General features: G+C 38.9%; 1 long non-coding RNA gene and 1 other non-coding gene across 2 annotated transcripts in view; both read left to right on the top strand.

Annotated features, from left to right (window-relative positions):
* The window catches only part of LOC126004161 (uncharacterized), a 181,064-nt gene that overhangs the window by 108,122 nt on the left and 55,175 nt on the right, over positions 1 to 17,767 (top strand). The gene's annotated exons all lie outside the window — the stretch shown is intronic.
* On the top strand, positions 7,720 to 7,852 carry LOC126005176 (small nucleolar RNA SNORA51). Its single transcript, XR_007494348.1, has one exon. It is a non-coding gene; the product is annotated as a small nucleolar RNA SNORA51 (small nucleolar RNA).

The raw sequence follows: 17,767 nt of genomic DNA, 5'->3' as shown, positions 1-17,767 counted from the left end.
AACTGCAGCAGCACCAGGAATTAAATTCCCTTTGGGGGGAGTCACTAATACTACTTTGGCACCAACTTGCCCAGGACAGGTTCATACAACATCCTGTCGATGATGAAATGGCAACAACTTGATCGAAGGGCAGGTTGCTCTACCTCATTACTTAACACTGAAATGAAATCAGAAGACACTCCATCCTGTGATCTGTGCAAAAACCAAGATCACTAAATACAGAAGACTTAATACAACAATCATAACTAAAAAGAAAGTCTGAAACCATAAAGAATCTATCCTAAACTTTGTCCTAGATTAGTGTAAAATCCAAGATCTCTAATTACAGAGAACTGACTTTGACAACCACAACTGAGCAGAACATTTCCTGGCACCATAAAGAAAGACTTTTGGTTTCGACAATGAACATGTTCAGAACCTAAGCTTGTCTCATGACAGTATGTTTCAAGGGTGGAGACACCGTATTTCTTATGCTAAGAAAATTTCCTTCCTAATTTCCCCAATATTTACTGTGCCTATGAAAAAAAAAACAGCAACAACAACAACAAAAAAAACCTTGCCACACCATACCCACCCTTTTTTTTTTCTTTTTCTTTCTTTTCTTCTTTTAAATTTATATTTATAGCTTCTAGACAGGGCCTCCACCAGATTTCTTTTCTTTTGGGGGGTGTTTTGTTTATTTTAATTTTTTAACAGAACCATAGAACATGCATCACCTTGTTCTGACTTGTATTTCTATGTCTTCCTACAAGTTGAGAAAAAAATAGATAGTCCCAGAGGCAAAGCAGTATCATAAGCATTGAGTGGAAATAAAATGTGGTAGGACCTAAATACCAAAAAACCTAAAGTCAACGACAATAGTATCAAGTGAGTCAAACTACAACAAGCTATATACCAAAGAGACCTGTTACATTAGCAGTTTAGAGTGCTAATGGGGAACTTATGGGATACATGCTGGGAACATTGGTGGAGGTAGGTCAAAACTGTGGTGGGAATTGCCCTAATTCACTGTCACAATGTACCTTAAATATAACTCTGAAAGGCTTGTAATTCCCATTGGACTCAATAAAATTTATTTTTCTAAAAAAGAGTTCTATGATTTGTTTGAATTATTCATCTATAAACTTCCAAAAGACAGAGGCTAGTGACTACTTGATTTCTATTGTTAAAATATGAAGTTTTATGTTTAACATGTTAGGTCCACATCTATGTGGCACAGGCAATTTTGTGGACTTGGAAATTTGCCAAGATTCTCCATATCCCCAACTGTAAGTTTCTTCCTTAGCTTTCTCATTGATCTTTGCATTTAGTGGTTTGGAATTCTGGAGTATCAGAGTGTTTAAGAAAGTGATCTGTTGAACTGTTTGTGTAAAAGGTGGCTCGAGGTATAGCTTCTTCAGATTATTTTTTAAACAAACAAGGCTGTCTACATATCATAAAAAATATTGCAAATTGGTTCATTGGTTTGTTCACATGGGTTTTGAGCTTCTCCAAGGTATAGTCATCTACCGTTCTTGCTTAGGAGGATCTGCCTTGGTCCTGGTAAGAAGCTAGAGACCAGATTCTTTGACTACATACATATAGGAGTGTATTTTTTACACTACCCATGTAGAAGAAGAGTGTGTTTTTGACACTACCACAGCTAGGATGTCCCTAAACCTGGTAAAAAGCGAATGTCTTTTTTGGCAGAATGATAGTGCAGAAGGTATAGGTCTTGTCTTGCATATGGCCTACACAGGTTTGATCCCTGTCACTGCACTGGTAACCTTGAGCACCGCCAATGTAGTCCCTGAGTAAAAAGTTAGGATTAAGCCCAGAGCAATACTTGGGTTTTCCAAACACCCAAGCCCTAAGAGCACCCCACAAAATTGCCTGGTTAAGCAGAGTTTATAGAAAGTTGATGAAGCAAAAAAGCATTCCTCTCCTGAGATTTTGCAACAGATATCTATCCATGTTTTCTCATGCCAGTCATAGGGAACATTAGTTGTGCAGTCTCTAGTCAATATAAGAAAATTGTGACTGATTTTTCTTACATGAACTAAGTTTGTGTGTGTGTGTGTGTGTGTGTTAGAAGAGGCATTGTTTAAATAGTGTGTGTTTAGAAGAGACTGCATAACAGAACTGCCAGGTTTGTGGTAAAATCTCTTAAAGAATAAGGGCTAGGATTATCAGTCAGCTTCTAAAAACAAGTCCTGACACCAGATTACCTGAAGCAAAAATTGCAAAAAGAATTGAGACCAAACTCTGTGTCTCTACCTCACAGTGGATATGTGAAGCAAGTCTAGAGGCCGCAGGTATAGCACATGGAGTAGGGCCCTTGAACAAGGCCAAACCAAGTTCACTTACTGGCATTCCGTATGGTTCCTGAGCACTGCAAGGAGTACAACACTAGGAGTATTGCTGAGTCTCCTGAGTATAGCTGGGTGTTGTCCACAAAGTAAAATCCATCAGAAGTCATCAGCCTTCTCCATCCGCCCCCTTCCCATATGTCAATTTAATGTCAGACAACTGGTTTTTTAATATTACAATTACATAAGATCTTGGACAACTCAGACAGGAAATGTATTGTCATAAATAATTTCAGAGAAACAAGATATTAAATAAGTGATAAACTTTCTAAGAAATAGTATATATGGGGCCAAAGTGATGACACAGTGGTAATGCCTTGCACGCAGCTGTCCAGGATGGACTCGATTTCAATCCCCAGCATCCCAAATGGTCCCCTGAGCCAGGAGTGATTTCTGAGTGCATAGCCAGGAATAATCCTTGAGCATCACAGGGTGTGGCCCCCAGAAAAAGAGCAAATCAGCAAACAAACAAAGCACAAAAAGAAATGGTATCTATGTACATAGAAAAGAGAAGATAAGGTAATGTTGGCAGTAAAGACCCAAAAATCCAGTTCCTTTTTTGGATACATATCATGAAAAGAAAACCCATTCATAAGTTATCACTGGCATACACGCACACTCACATACGTGCACAGTCTCTTTTAATGATACCTCTAAGCACCAACAGAACCCAAGATGAGAACCGCTCTCTTGTATAAAGCTGTTAAGATTTTGTGTGAGTCACTCCACAAATGTACCATTATTTAGTATTTTGCTAGTGCCAACCTAAAAAAAAAAGACAACAGTATGACAGTCAGTTTCCCTCCATGTTTACTAGGCATTCAGATGCTTTTGTATCAATAGGAAGTCGATGGAAAATTATGACTGACTGACCAAAAGTTTCAAAAAATAAAGGGCTAATCAATAATAGTCTGAGGAACTTTTCCACTGACACACATCCCTATAGTCCAGTGGGGTTGTCTATGATGTCCCTTACTTCATTAAGCTACAACTGTCATATTGGAGAACAGCCACTAACACACTGTCTATAAGTAGTTGGGTCTTAGTAAAAGATGATTTATTCACTTACGAAAGGAGGTTTAATTAATTGAATAAACATCATTTACAAAGTTATAAGGCTGAAGAAAAGACACATACTCAACACTTCCACGAAGGACATTGCTTTTCTTGTCTACATAACAACTCTTAAAACTCCTAAACAACTCTTAAAAACTCTTAATACTCTTAGAATCTTAAATTTTTTATTCTAATAGAAACAAAATGATCCATTTCTTTAACAGCTAATGGAAAAAGTAAGCTTACCTCCAAATTCAATTCTCTGTGAACTGGGGTGGCTCAGGTGTTCTGTTTTGGATTATAAAATGAAAAAACAGAGTTAACATTTATAATCATTCTCTGATCTGCTGTTATACCAGAGGATTCAACGGCAAAGGATTAAAGCTAAGGCAATATTTAGGCATTGACAAACTGTTGAATTTACGTGGATGGAATCTTCACTTTATTTTTCAGTTTGTTTGTTTTAATTCGACTGTTCTTGAAGAGCATATGTGCATATGCCAATCTATTGGTACAGTGTACCATTTAAAAAAAAAAGAACTCTGCTTCAATTTACAAGGAAACTATCCATAAATGCGGTTAGTGAAAAGCAAAAACCCAAGTGGGCTGCATACAAGGTAAATGCCCTACCTGTTGTGCTATTGTGCCTGCATTTCATCACTAATTTCTTAGAGGCGACTGAGAATGAAAAAACAGATTCATGATGTTTAATCATGGTGTTCATGGTCATAGCACTTTCAGATATCAGTAAAAAGGTCTTAATTGGGGAGTGTTAATACACACAATTCAGTGGGAGAGAGAAGAGACGCAAAGGAGAGGGGTGGGAATCGTTCTACCCAAACAAAGGAAATCTCAGATAACTTAGTGTGTAAAAGAGGAACTAAAAAGATTTCTGATGGACTGGCAAATAAACCTAGTGGTTAGGGCATTTGTCTTGCAATCCATGTTTGATATCCTAGTCTTAATCTGTTGGCTAGTGAGTCCATCCAAACCTTAAAAATTTACACTCCCCTAATCCTATTCAGGCTCTTTCATAATGCTGAAAAACAATAATCCTCCCAGATTCAACAATGTCAACATTACCCAAAAACAGAGACATCGTCTTAAAAGAAAATTATCTATTGCTACTGATAAGGAATATAACTAATTCTCAAAAAATAATTTAGAAAATGGAATCCAACATATCAAGTGGTCCTATGGCATGATCAGTGCTGCTGCAAATAAAAAAAAGTTGTAGTATAGGTACACTGCAACTGTAAAAAAGATAAAATCATGCATTTTACTGTAACATGTAAGAATTGGAGAGCATCATGTTAAGTGAAATAAATAAGATTGAAAAGGTAAAAAAAAATGACTGCCAAAATAATAAAGGCCAAACATTGAGAAATTGTGAAGAAACTGTATAAGATGGGCTCACTGTGACTTTGTCCCAGTAAGTAATTTAAATGTTGGCTTTTCATTTTCACATAATTCATCAGCCTTCCCATTCTCCCCTTTCTTTTTTTTAACATTTTTCTTTATTTTAATTTTACAAGCAATATGAAAGATAAGGAATGAGAAACAAAAATCATATCAAGCAGAGAATAGTATGAGAAAGGAACTGAAAAAGGTAAACCAAGAGAATCTGGTCTGTAAAACAGAATAAAGTCTATTAGTTCTTAATAAATGAGAAACAACTAAAAGTAAGGTTAATTAGTAGTTGAATTTGAGATGGCTAAGGAAAACACGCAGTAACTAAAAGGTGCTCTAAGAATGGCTTTCCTAGTAATTTAACACAAATCTTTTTAAGGTTTAAGGTAGTAGTTTTCGTTTGTTTGTTTTTTGGTTTGGGGTAACACTTGGTGGTGCTTAGGGGTTACTCCTGGCTCCGAGCTCAGAAATTGCTTCTGGCAGACATGGGAGACCGTAGGGGACGCCGAGATTCAGTCCACCATCCAGCCTGGGTCACTTGCGTACCAGTCAAACGCCCTACCTCTGTGTCATTTTTCCAGGCACAAGGGTGTAGTTTTCTTAATCAGGCCTCTATGGACACTAGCTTTGTAGTGGTGACCATCCTTTAGTGACATCAATGCACTACAAGCGTTTTAATTTTTTCTTTAATTTCTCCTAAAAAAGATTTTCTTCTACAGTTTATTTCATTTACTAGGCAAGTAGCATGTATTGCAACTGCTCTCTTTGCTTCCTGAAATTTTTAATATGTAAAAATCTGTCATGGGGCAGGAGAGATGATAGAGTGGAGTTAGGTCCTTAGCTTGACACCCTTGTTGGGCTCAGGATCACCAGTGCCATAGACCAAGTCTGTGGCCATATTAAACCATCAAGGTTCAATCCCTGTTTTTCCATCAGGTCCCTCTAAGCCTAGCTTAAGTGATTCCTGAATTCATATTCAAGAGTAAACCCTGATTCACAGTTTGGTGTGCCCCAAAGCAAAACAAAAACAAAAAGGTGTCAGTGATGGTATTGATGAGTGCTCAATTGTGTTGCTGTTGCCTTGTTCATTTTACAAGAATGGGTGTAAATATAGTCTGTGCTGTTCTAGATATCTTTAATGAGAAGATATGGCAAAAATTAATCAAGAACTTTCACAATGTCTAAGTATCAAATAGATCCAAGCTGGTGATTTCTCACAAGGTATCTCTTTCTCATGTCACACATGATCTATTGTTTTATTTTCCAAGTATATTTATTTTATTATACAGGGAGCTCTTGAGCAGTGGTCAGAAGACTAGTGTCATGCCCTGCAATATTCAGTCAACCTTATTGTACAATTATTATAATCCAATGATGGATGCAGTACAGGCCCAGTTGGGGTTCACCAATATCAGAATTGGTACAGGTCATGCAGGTCAGGTTCTTTCACATGAAAGTTATGTAAGAATGAGTTTGGCAGTAATGAAACCTAAGGCCTCAGAGAAACATGGCAATTGCTCTTCTGCTGGGCTACCCTGTATTCTTGTCTCTTCTGAGTCATGAGATCCTTAATGGATTATTGACATAATCTAAAACATCATGTAGTGTTGATTATAATAAGGGTAATGAAGAAATTCATGTATTTTTGGGTGCACTTTACTATTCCTACTAGCAAGTTGCAATTTCTTAAATTAGTAGATGAGGCCATCAGAAAGCCCTATCAGTTTTACATTAAGTTGCTTCCAAGGAAAAGGCAAGAATTAAAGACACTTACCTTATTTGAGGCATGACCTTGGCTGTAATTAGAAAAACAGTATAAAGATCAGAGAATTCTTGCCCTGAAACTGTGGATCTCTTAACTATAACTTCAAGCAAATTTAAAAACGCACAATCAATCAGTAGTGAACACGTGGGAATGGTCTGAGCACAACCCTGCCCAGGTCAGTTTGGCAGGCTATTGAAGTATGTCTCCGAATACTGGGCCACTCCCCAATAAACCACCAATGTCAGACTGCAGTGAAGTAACTTGGAAATCACATAACGTGGAGAATGCCCCTCAGATCCAGGGGATGATCTAACAGCTGGTACTTTACTCCTTCAGGACTTGGACCAGCTTTTGCCAAATGCCGCCAGTATACCAACCCAGTGGAAATTGTATACAAGACCCAGAGGACTCGCTGCCATCTGGGAACCTACAATATATCCCATATTATCTAGTGCTGCCATCTCCTGCCAGTCAAATATCTTCCTGACATCAGTGTGTTGTTGAGGGGACTTAAAGACTTTCTCAAACAAATCACCAAGTCACATTGCACCAAGGTGAGTACATACTAAAACAAGTAGGAGAGTAGTACTCTTCATTGTTTACACCCCAGTGCCTTCCCTTGGGTGAGCCAAAGGAATTTGGGCCCACTGCAGAGAAATTATGACTCCTGTCATGTGTTGCCAATGAAAAATCACCAAAACCAGGTGTGCTGAGTGATCTACGAAGCTGCTCCCTTATACTCTACCCACTGGAAAGTCTCCACGCTTTTGCCAATGGGAGGTGATGAGACCTGGGTTGGAGACTGATGCCCAATTATTGGCAGCTGACAACTGAGAATTCTCCCAGTCCAGTTGCTCTGAGGGTACCTGAGCAGCCTCTACTTCCAATCGACGCAGCAGAGAACTCGCAGGTGCCTGAAATGTATCTCCCTACCCCCTGAGCAACAATTCACCTTCACTAGAGGCCACACCAAACCCAGCATCCTGTAAACAAATATCAGCCACTAGGACTTGTGCAATCTGTGGTCAATCTAAAATTGGTGAGGAAGGACTCTTGGGAGATTGGTTGTGGGAATGTTGCACTGGTGAAGGACTTTTTATATACATTATATATTATAAAAATCAAAAAAAGAAAATACAAGGCCTCCCAATTCTTACCACAGGCTGTGTGTTTTACACTGACTGTATAGAAAGAGGAGGTACAGAAAACGCACCCCATATACACCGCAACACAGGTCCTTTGTCTGGTCTGTATTGTGAATTGGGGGACAAAAATCATATTTTAGGTATTAGGGGGAACATGGAAACCTGTCCCCTACTTCCTGCTCACTGGAGACAAGTGAGGTACCTGGGAAACCTGGTAGAGATCACCCTGCAGCCTCTGGGATACACTGATGTCCAGGACCCTCTGCACAATGCCCAAGCATTAGTCCTCATCCCAGCTACTGACATTGAGAGTTCTCCCCAGCCAGGTGGGCATTACACCCACTGAATGGAAAATGCACATAAGATCCAGAGGACATTCTGCCACTTGGGGCCCTGCAAGCAACACATAATTGATGACAATAGTACTGATGATGAATGACAATCTAAATTTCTCCTATCCAGGTGCACTGAGGGAAGTCTTCCCAGCAAAATACCCTGTTGCAACCACTTGGGAAGCCTCCCAGTAAAATCTGCATTGTGGCATCGTTCTCTCCATTGCTATTTTCACACAGACACTCAGAATCAGGCACCTGCCTCCAGCTATTAGGATTCTGGCCTTTTGCTGCCTATGGGAAATTCTCCACATCAGGTGAGAGAAGAGGATCTAAGAAGCCTTCCTGGGGATGTGCCTGCCTGTACCTGGCTTTCTGCCCCTGATCATTAGTCTGGTGTCAGCCCCTACTACCCTCTTTGTGGGTGTGCCTATGTGGAAAACCTCTGACACCACTGTGCCACTGGACTGCTGCAGCCTCCAAAATCCTAGATGCACGAGACCCTGCATTCTTGTCTATGGCTGCCAATGCCAAATTCTCACTAGCAAGGAATGGCACCCTCTACACAGCAAGTCCTGCGTGTAATGTGTGATGTCCCTTGAAACCCTGTCCTATTGCCCACCTTGCTGGGCTACTTTGCAAGTAAAAAATTAGAGAAGCTTTTATTTGCACTTTTCATTTCAGACTGCATATGCTAGGTACTCCATATTACAATGTTCAATAATGTGCTTTACATTTTATATTTTTTAAAAATCATCACCCAATTTAGGATTATATTTTCCAGTGACCACACTAAAGTATTTAATTTTTTTTAAATGAAAACTCTGGCTATTTGGGACCATGCAGCTCTAGGGATCAAACCAGAGTCACATACATGCAGAATATATGCTTTCCTCTTTTTTGAAAATTTTAATTGCTTTTTTAAAGCAACTTGGTGATAAATTTGTTCATTGTTGGGTTTTAGTCATTCAATGAACACCATCCTTCACCAGTGCACCCTTCCCTTTGACATCACCTATGTTTCTCATTTACCTCCCACACCCTAACTTGCTTTGCTCTAGGGTAGGCAAATTGCTTCTGTCTCTTTGTTTCTGCCTTTGTATCTCTCTCTCTTTCCTTTTCGACTGTGTTATTTTTCCTCCCTGTTAGTTTCTCCATTTCAGTGCAGATTTCTTGTGCAGAGCGATCACTTCCATCCATTATTTTCCTAAGAGACACTATTACAATGTAGGTTGGCATGTTATTTAGAAAGATCAAGACAGCCAAGAAAAGAGTAGGGGCCAGGGGCTTCATATGTAGATCTAGAGTGCACCCACCTACCTTCTTCATCCATCTTTAGCTACTGCCACCAACTGCCACCAACTCCCAGCACAGCAGTTAACAGTTGACAGGAACTCTGTTAAGAAAGGGTGAAGAGGAAGAGGAGGCTCCAGAGGAAAGTCTACAGACAATAGGTGCATGTATGGAAATAACTGTGTTCAAATAAGACTAGATTTTGGACACCAATATGGGTTTTTTATTTTAAATTTTAATATATTTTTAATTTAGGTACTGTGATCTACAAATTGCGTCCATACAGGATCTATCAGAAATACAATTTTCTAGCACTATTGCACCACCAATGTTAACTTCTCTCCACCAATGTCCATAGGTTCCCTTGCAACACCCAGTCTGCCTCCTTAGCAGGCACATATTTAAGATGAATTATCAGAGTTTTTGTTTCATGTTTCAGTGTTGATATGTCTGTGATTTAGCTATACACCTCTCTCCCACCTCCAGTTACTTCATCAATGTCAAAGCCTTTGACACTTGTGTTGTGAATTGATGTCACACTTTCATTATCCACTGCCCTATCTCAGACACTCAGGTTGATCCTGTGTTTCTCTTCAGAGAACAAGGATGACCATATCCTTTCAAATGGTTTGGTTTTGAGATATAAACTAAAGAGTACAATAGCTGGGTCCTATGAGAGCTCCATTCCAAATCAAACATTTTTAGGTTTTATTTGGGTGGGAATATGGGCAACCCAGCAATGATCAGGCATTAATCCTTTCTCTGCTCTCAGAATCACTCCTAGGGGTCTGGTGAGACCTTTGCAATGCCAGGTATCAATGTAAGGTCGACTGCATAGAAAGCAATGACTCTATACACTGTCCTATCTCTCTGAACCTCCTACTCAGTCTTTTATTCTGTTTTTCATATGGGTTCATTCGCACAAAATTCCCACGAGCAGTGGGTGAAAGTTAACTTATCATCATATCCCAGCCACAAAGGTTGTTTCCAATCTTATTATTGGTGTCATTCTTATTGTTGTGAGTAGATGGATAATTGTTGTCTTGGTCCCTACTCTCTATGCTGTACCTTGGCCCTGGCTGATGAATTTTGTGAAGTTGCCAAGCCAGTTTGTAAGAGTAGACACCATGATTGTATCCTCTAGACTTTCTTCACATATCCACTGTGTGGTAGAGCTCAGAGTAAATGTTTGACTTTAATACTTTTTGCAACTTTTGCTTCAGATAACCTGATGTAATAACTTGGTGGGGTGTTTTTTTGAAGCTGTTAATCCTATCCCTTTAACCATAGGAGATTTCAGCATTGCAGTGGCAATTCTGTCACAAATTCTCTTCTATTCACACACCATATAAACAAAGCCTCTTCTAATTCACACCCAATTTATGCAAGAAAACTTATAGCCACAACTTCCACGTCTTGACTAGAGACTGCCCAGCAAATGTTTCTCATAATTGATGTGGATAATAAATTGCATAAATACCTGTCTCAGAATCTGAGGAAAGGACTGTTTTCTTCTTCAACAACTTTCCATGAATCTAGACTTAGCCAGGCGGTTTTGTGGGCTGGTTTGTAGTTTTGGTTGATTGTTCAGGGCTTACTCCAAACTGTGTACTCAAGGATCTCATTGGTGTTGGTGCCCAGTGTAACTTATGTAGCGGCAGAGATCAAACTGCAATGCAAACCCTGTACCTGCTGCACTATCACTCTACCAAAATGACACTCTTTTTTCTCAGATTTTAGACACATCCAGCTCAAGCAGTATCAAAAATACACTGCTATGTGGTAGCCAAAGAATCTGGTCTCTATCTCTCTTACCAGGGCCAAGGCAGAGCCTACAAGGCAAGTATGGTAAAGGACTATACTTTGGACAAGTTTGTCTACAAAATCCCTTTCCCTAGTGCTAAAATGAGGAATGAAAAGAAGAAAAATAATGTGAAATATAAAAAAGAATGGATATATATATAAACTTTTAGGATTTTAATATCTAATAATAATTTTACAATGAGCAGTTAGTAAATAAATAGTGTAATTCTACCTAGTAAGTATGATTTCAAAACTTTATCAAAAATAATAATAATAATAATGTAGGGGTATAATGATTTCAGTTAGCTAGTTTATTGCTTGATTGATTTTGATCATTTTGATTACTTATTTAAGCACTGTAGTTAAAAGATTGTTCAAAATGCAGTTAGATTTTCACAGACCCAAAGTATTCACGATTTTCAGTCATGCAATGTACAACACCTTTCACCAAGCGCATATTTCCCACCACAGTGTCCTCAGATTTTCTCTGCCCTCCTGTTGCTACCTATGAAGCAGATATTTTCTTCTCCCTCTGTGTCTCTATCTCTGTCTCTCTCACTCACACACATAACACACACACACACACACACACACACACACACACACACACTTTTCCACCCCTCCCTCTTTTAGACACAGTGGTTTGTAATATTATTTTGAGGGGTATTCTGCCTATCATTTTTATCTCCTTTCAGCACCAATTCTTGTCCAGAGCAATCATTTCCAATTCTCAATTTGATAGCTGTCCCTTCTCAGCCCTAATGGCATTCTTCAACTCTATTTGAGAAGATTCAACCAAGACCTAATCCTCCTGGCCTCATCTTTATGTCTCTGGATATTATGACATCTATGATTATTGCATCTTACATATCATTATTATATACTCACATCTTATTATAGAAAATGTGGTGTAGTATATAATATATAATGAGTTATTTTATATATTAGTACATTTAAAATACTTTCTATTTTTCTATAAAGGGTAGAACATTTTATCTAGAGAGACAGAGATCACTGGGAAAGACTTTGACATGATGAGAATTCATTTATTTTAGATGTAAGTGGGATAAATAAGGCACTCATTTATTAAAGGATGACATGTAGATTAGTGTTGTGTGGTTTTCTCTGCATCATTCACTTGATTTGACGACAACATGAAATCTCTTTTATTCCATCCTTTTCAGTTCCTGTTGGCCTTGCTCACTGAAATAGTTAGCTGAGAAGTAGTAATTTGCATTTTAACCAAATATAATCAACGAGGATTCCCTTATACATTCAAGATGTGCACTGTGTACGTCTCAGCTGTACCATTATTCATTATACTGACAGTTTTTCCATGTCTTTCAGCGAGGGCTGAAAGTTTCATTGTGAAAAAAACAACAGAACAAACATGCAAGCTCCCTGGCTTTCTTGAGATAAATATTAGATGTGGGCATGTGTATAAATGAATAAATCTATGAAAATATGACAAAATAATTGTTTATAAGAGGAGAGCTAGGTAACAACCCTAAACAAGGGTGCTCCTCAGTTTCCTCTTTCCCTAAGATATGTAAAAGCCCATCTGATAGTATTTTAGTTTGTCTCTCTTGAGTTTCCCCCTCCTGGTATTGGGAATTGATTTGAATAAAGAAAGCAGTTCTGGTTTATGGCAGGGTCAAAGAAACAAAGAGAAAAAAAGGCCCCGGATGCCATGTCCGCCATCTTTTCCTGAGTGCTTGGTGTATGATTTCTTCACTGCTGCCCTGCTTATTCAGAGCCTTATACTGAAGGGGATTGAAACACGGCATCTGGCACAAACTTTGGATTTTTTTTTTACAACCTATGAAGTTTTTCGGTTCTGACATTTCTCTTTACAATTTATTCAGCTCTGCTCTGATAGCCGCCTGTGTTTTAATCACAGCATGTCCCATTCTTTTGAATTCATTGCACATCCTGAACATGCTTACTCAAAAGTTCGTTTCAGAGGTATTATATGGAGGGGTAAGGTAATACTGAATGGGTTCATAGAAGTGCACTCTTCACCCAGGATGCTTGGTGGTGTTTTGTGCTGCTTTACCATAATTTCTTTAATAGTCTCATATGCCTCTTTTCTACTTCACTGCTAGAGTCTTCCCCACTCACTGCCAAGGATGTGTCAGGACAGTTTTATGATGGTGAAAGATTATCTTCTGACTGTACTAGAGGTCATACACCCTGAAAGTCATGCTCCTAGGTGTTGCCTCTGTCTTGTTGTGAGTTGTCTGAGATTTCCAGTGTTTGGGGGAATCAAGTCCTACCCATTCCCTTTAATTCTCTTCTCTCCCCACTGAATTGTATGTATTAACACTCCCCAGTCAAGACCTTTTTATTGATATCTGAAAGAACTATCACCATGAACACCAAGATTAAACATCATGAATTTTTTTTTTCGTTCTCAGTGACCTCTATGAAATTAGTAATGAGATGCAGACATAATAGGCGTTTAACTTGTATGTGGCCTCCTTGGGTTCCTTGGTTTTCACTAACCACATTCATGGACAGTTTCCTTGTACAACTGAAGCAGAGTACTTTTTTAAAAAATGCTGCATTGTACTAATAGACTGACATATGCTCTTCTTCAGGTAAAGTCAAATCAAAACTAACAAACAAAAAATAAAGTGAAGATTCTGTCCACGTAAATTCAAGAGTTTGTCAATCCCTAAATATTGCCTTAACGTTTATTCTTTGCCATTGAATCCTCAGGAATAAAAAAAGATCAGATTAGTTATTAAAGATGTTAACTCTGTCTTTCATGTTATAATCCAAAAACAGACACCTGAGCCATCCCAGTTCAGAGAACTGCGAGACCTGAGTTTGGAGATAAGCTTACTTTTTTCATTGTGATGTTAAAGAAATGGATTGTTTTATTTCTTTTAGAATAAAACTTTTAAGATTCTAAGAATATTAAGAGTTTTTAATAGTCGTTTAGGAGTTTTAAGAGTTGTTGTGTAGACAAGAAACCCAATGTCTTTCGTGAAGTGTTGAATATGTATCTTTTCTTCAGCCTTATAACTTTGTAAATTATCGCTTTTTAATTAATTAAATCTCCTTTTATAAGATAATAAATCATGGGGCCGGAGAGATAGCATGGAGGTAAGGCATTTGTCTTTCATGCAGAAGGTCCGTGGTTCAAATCCCGGCGTCCCATATGGTCCCCCGTGCCTGCCAGGAGCGATTTCTGAGCATAGAGCCAGGAGTAACCCCTGAGCACTGCCGGGTGTGACCCAAAAACCAAAAAAAAAAAAAAAAAAGATAATAAATCATCTTTTACTAAGATCCAAATATGAGTAGACAGTGTGTTAGTGACTGTTCTCTACTTTGATAATTGTAGCTTAATGAAGTAAGGGACAACATGTCCAGCCCACTGGACTATAGGGATGTGTGTCAGTGGAAAAGATCCTCAGGCTATATTATTCATTCACCTTTTATTTTTTGAATCCTTTGGTCAGTCATAATTTTCCATCTGACTTCTTATTGACACAAAAACATCTGAAGGCCTAGTAAACATGGTGGGAGTCTAACTGTCATACTGTTGTCTTTTATTGGAGGTTGACAAGCAATATACCAAATGGTGGTGTGGACTGTAGAAACTCACTCAAAATCTGAAGAGCTTTATAGAAAAGGGTGATTTTAATCTTGGGTTCTGTCAGTGTTAGAAGTATCATTTAAAGAGATTATACATGTATGCGAGTGTGCATGTATGACAGTGATAGCCTATAGATGTGTTTTCTTTTCATGGATTTGTATCCAAAAAGGGAATAGGATTTTTGAATATCCACGATCAAAATATCTTATCTTCTCCTTTTTACTATGTGAATATATACCATTTCTTTAAAAGTCCAACACTCATTTTAGAATCTTGTTTTCTCTGTGAAATTCTTTATGGCAGTCAATTTCTGATATCCCCAAATTTTACATTATTGTGATAAAAATTTAGATGACAATAAATTGACATATGGGAAAGGGGAGGATGGAGAAGGATGATGACTTTTGCTTGTTTTTACTTTTGGGTCTACACCCAGCAATGCTCAGGATATGCAGCAATACTCCAATCTTGCACTCTTGGCAGTTCTCTGGGAACATATGGGATGCCCATCATTAAACCTGTGTTGGCTATGTGCAAAGCAAGGGCCCTATTCTCTGCAGTACCTCTGGCCCTGACTTATGGATTTTGTGGTTTCCAAGCCAGTTTGTGAGGAACAGACCCCTGATTCCAATCCTCTAGAATTCTTCACATTTCCACAGTGTGATAGAGACTCAAGAGTACATGTTTGGCCTCAATTATTTCTGTAAATTTTGTATTTAGAAACTGACCGTTATTCCTAGCCCTTCTTCCATAAGAGATTTCAGCATTGGGCTGATAATTCTGTCAGAAGCCTCTTCTGTACACACACTAGATTAACAATGCCTCTTCTGATGCATACACTCAATTCATGCAAGGAAATTCACAGCGACAACTTCCACATCTTGAGTAGAGTCTTCACAGGAAATGAATGGAATGAGAAAACATGCATAGATGTCTGTCTCAAAATCTGAGGACAGGCTTGCTGTCTTGCTTCATCAACTTTCCATGCAACTAAGCTTAGCGAGGCAATTTTGTGGGGTGGTTTGTAGGGCTTGGGTGGTTGCTCAGGGCTTACTTCAAACTTTATACTCAAGGCTCACATTGGAGGTGCTCAGTGTACCTTATGTAGTGACAGAGATCAAACTGGTGTTGGCCACATGCAAGGCAAGCCCTGTACCTGCAGGCTGCACTATCACTCTGCCAAAAAGAAACTCTCTTTTTTCCAGATTTGGGAATACATAAAAGCTGTGGTAATGTCAAAAAACATTCTCTAATATATGGGTATTGTCAAAAATAAACTCATTTGGTCTTTTAAGCCAGGGTTTGAATCTGTAAAGTTGTTGAGCGGTTGTTTATCCATGAAGCTGTGTATCCTTTTTTCAAACATGAATGTAAGTCTCACTGGGTGAAATACTTTTGGTGAAGCATTTATTTCATGAGTTTTATCACTATAGCCCACCACTGACTTTGGGACTTAAAGGTTGCTTGCGACAACTCTGCTGTGATCTTAAGGATGCGTCTCTGTATGTAATTTCCCATATTGATCTTGCTGCCTTCTGTATTCTATCCCTATCTGTGGTATTTGGCATTGTGACTAGAATATATCTTTGGGTGCTTTTTTATGGATCTCCTTTAGCTGGTACTCTTTGAGCATGCAGAATTTGGATGCATGAACATTTATCTCTGGAAACTTCTCGACAATGATGTCTTTGACTTGATTTTTCATGAGATTTGTTTCCTGGGACTCTGAGACTCTAATGATTCTTACGTTGTTTCTGTTGAATATATTGAATATTTCTTATTTTTCACCTTGGAGTCCAGATGCAAGTGGGGAGGCAGCGTCTCTTATCTAGGTCTCTGCCTCACTGTGGAGTAATGTGTCCTGTACTGCATCCTCACCTATAATCAAAAAGTGGTGAACCAATCACCCCCATGCCCAGCTTATCCTTTGCTATGGTCTAGCTCTTGGCACTCATTCCAAGAGAATATTCTGTTAATGAAAGCAAGTTGAGGTCTCCCTATACACTCTACTATGTAATAGTAGAATGAAAGTGAGTTGAGGTCTCCCCATACACTTTACTATGTAATAAGTATATCATAGCCTGTGGGCACCTGCTGGCACTTAGGGCCCTGCCAGAGTTACCCAGCCATTCACAGTGGTGCTGGCTGCTTCCTATCTTGAATTATATTTGTTCAGGTGCACTGTGGCAACGAGAGTAACATCTTCCATCAACCATGAGGAGTAACATCTTCCATGACTTCCATGAGGTGAATTGGAAAGACTCTTTTCAAACACCCCTCATGGTGGAAAACACCACCCTCAAACCCCAGGGAGGCACCATCACCAGCATCCTTGCTCCTGATGTTTCATCCATAGAACTCCCTGATGTCAATGTACAATTTTCCAAATCCAGGTGATCTGAAGGGACCTGTGAGCCTCCTCCCATGTGCAGCGGCACTAAGGCACAACAACACCTGTAGACCCATAATCGCCTGATGAGTAGTAAAGTCCAGGTGTCACAATCACTCTTGCCCAAAAGAAACCCATCATACTTGCCACCAGGAGAATGGGACAGGAAAAGGACACCTCATTTTAGGAGTATGAAATATTTATCCTCTTATTAGAAGAAAAGTATCATTTCATGAATGCTTTAGATGATATCTAATATTTGCACCTGCTGGGATGATGGGACTGGAACAGTTTTCCTTATTGTACTAAATGAGGACTGGGAACTCCAATGTGCAGTTGAAGAATGAAGGCCAGAATGACCTGAGTGAGTGGATGCAGCATACAGACACATGGATTTAGTATTAATCCTGGTAAACAGATATTACCCATCCCCAATATGCAATCTCTCTACTAAGAAGGTGGATTGGAGTGAATCTCTAGTGTGAAGAGTACCTAGGTTTCATGATACATATCTGAAGTACAAATATAATTTTAAGTTCAGAATAACAGAGTTTGAGATTTTGTGACTGGTGTCTATGTGTCTATGGTCCAGGTGCTATTTTCAATAGTCATATTAATTCAA

The sequence above is a fragment of the Suncus etruscus genome, chromosome 3, assembly GCF_024139225.1.
Source record: "Suncus etruscus isolate mSunEtr1 chromosome 3, mSunEtr1.pri.cur, whole genome shotgun sequence".
Taxonomy (NCBI): domain Eukaryota; kingdom Metazoa; phylum Chordata; class Mammalia; order Eulipotyphla; family Soricidae; genus Suncus; species Suncus etruscus.
The sequence above is the reverse complement of the archived record's forward strand: the minus strand, read 5'-3'. Positions and strand labels throughout refer to the sequence as shown.